A 2,003-nucleotide genomic window follows, 5' to 3' on the forward strand; every position below is an offset into this window, starting at 1 on the left:
TATATATATATATATATATAAACATGTTTAACATTTTTAATGTAGTTTTATGAAAAATTAGTTTTGTTTGTTTGGCCTCACAATTCAAGAAATCACTGCAGAAAAAATAATTGGTTTTACTTTTATTTAATCAGTCAATCGCTCACACAAACACTCAGCAACTGTACTGGACGTTTAGACACAACATCTCATTTAAAATGCACTTCAGCTTAGGGGGGACTAACAGGCTATAGATGCAGTCAGAAATGAAGTTCAGCACTTTTCTTGATTTTAGCAGAAGCATTTTATAAAACAAAAAAAAAGAAAAGAAAAAAGAAACAGCAAAGATTAATATTTCTGGGTAAGTAGGATTCCTAGATATACAGGTTCTGGAACCATGATACATATTTTACAGGTCAACATGCTTCTCTGCTAAGTTTGCTACAAATGTCTCTATATATGCGAGAGTGTCTTCATATTGGTTGACTTGTTTGGCTTCATTCTGAAACTTTTCTTTCATAAAAGCTTGTCTTGTTGCCAGGAATCTTCTAATGTCCGCTAATTCTTTATTGGGATATCCATAACTTAACAACCAATTAAGAATTTCACTCTCAATGTTTAGAATATCCATAGATTCTTCGAGGAATAAAGAGAGGAGGACCATGTCCAACTTGTTGCTAAGCTGAAACAAACAAAAATTCAAATATGTAATTAAATGAGTTTATTGTGCATTCCACGACATGTGTTGTGTATTTTATTTACTTTTCTTATTGCTGCATCTTCTCGTAGCGTCTGAATATTTTCCTTAATTTTTTGCTGAAAATCCAGAGGAAAGATACAAACATTTATAATAGAAGTAAGATAACTAGGCGGAAAAACAACAATTATAAACTTTTTAAAACTATGATTTTCCTCTCATTTAAAAATAAGAACAAACATACCAGTGCCTTCTTGCTTATCAATGAACTTGCAGGACAGAGCAGGATGAGCAGAGTAATCATGACGACAAAGTCTTTATATTTTCTTAGCCTAACGACTCCTCTGCTTCTGAACGAGGACAGCGCTGTCAACATGGCTCTGAAATGTAAAACAAAAATATATGTATTTGACAGAGAGTCAGGTCAGAGGTAAGACATTTTTGTTATATTTCCTGTTGCAGAGAGTATGTGACAAAAGTTTTGTACCAGTTTGTTAAATTGGAGTTTAATCATACCTTGTGTTGGAGAGAGAGAGAGAGAGAGAGAGCTGCTCTACTGGTGATAGAAATGAAAGGAAGGACAATAAATGCTTTAGATATACTTGGATTGTCTCACACACACACACACACACACCTACACACACACCCATATCACGTGATTGGATGACATTCAGCACAGTTCTGCTCTTTGAAGTTTCACTTTAAAGGGACAATGCGCTAAATCCACATATGAAAAACACACAAAAAGAAGAAAAAATTAAACTGAGAACTAGAAAACAGAAACGTATCCAAATTACATTAAGATGTTTATGTAGCTGGAGTACATTTGACATTTCACCGAAACTAAATTCTTGGCTTTGAAACAAACTGGAGCACCGGCTCAGGATATGCAGATCAGACAAATGCTGACAGAAGGTACTGGAACCTGTCGGTGCAAGTAAAGTACAAACGCTGCAGGATGTGAAATGTTTGTGTCAGAGCTCTACAATAATTTCTCCTCTGCTTTTTGTGTGGGTAAGAAATTCTTTAATTTTTGGTTGTTGTGTGGATCCTCAAAATTTATGTTTTGTATTTGTGTCTTATTGGTTGTCAAACTAAATCAATCTTCAAGTGTCTGGTTATTAAGGCTTTAATGCTTTTTATAGTCCTGCTTTCTGTTTAGTTTGGCTGAATAAACTGTTTTTATTTTCTCTAAGTCTTGAATGGCCTGTAGACTAAACAAACTTACAGCGTGTCTTATAAGAGCAAAGTAACTACTTTTATTTTTTGTTTGTCTTTTATAGCCAGTCATATGTGACCGAGCTGGATGCAGGTATCAGATGTGTTT

The 2,003-nt window shown here is 34.3% G+C and overlaps 1 long non-coding RNA gene across 1 annotated transcript; it reads right to left on the reverse strand.

The window, feature by feature from the left end:
* Window positions 1–105: 105 nt before the first annotated feature.
* LOC103133418 (uncharacterized) lies at window positions 106–1,245 on the reverse strand. Its single transcript, XR_475745.2, has 4 exons — window positions 1,193–1,245; window positions 921–1,056; window positions 742–795; window positions 106–661 (listed from the first exon to the last, which is right to left on the reverse strand). It is a non-coding gene; the product is annotated as an uncharacterized LOC103133418 (long non-coding RNA).
* Window positions 1,246–2,003: the final 758 nt, after the last annotated feature.

This window comes from Poecilia formosa, unplaced genomic scaffold, assembly GCF_000485575.1.
Source record: "Poecilia formosa unplaced genomic scaffold, Poecilia_formosa-5.1.2 Scaffold3128, whole genome shotgun sequence".
Classification (NCBI taxonomy): Eukaryota; Metazoa; Chordata; class Actinopteri; order Cyprinodontiformes; family Poeciliidae; genus Poecilia; species Poecilia formosa.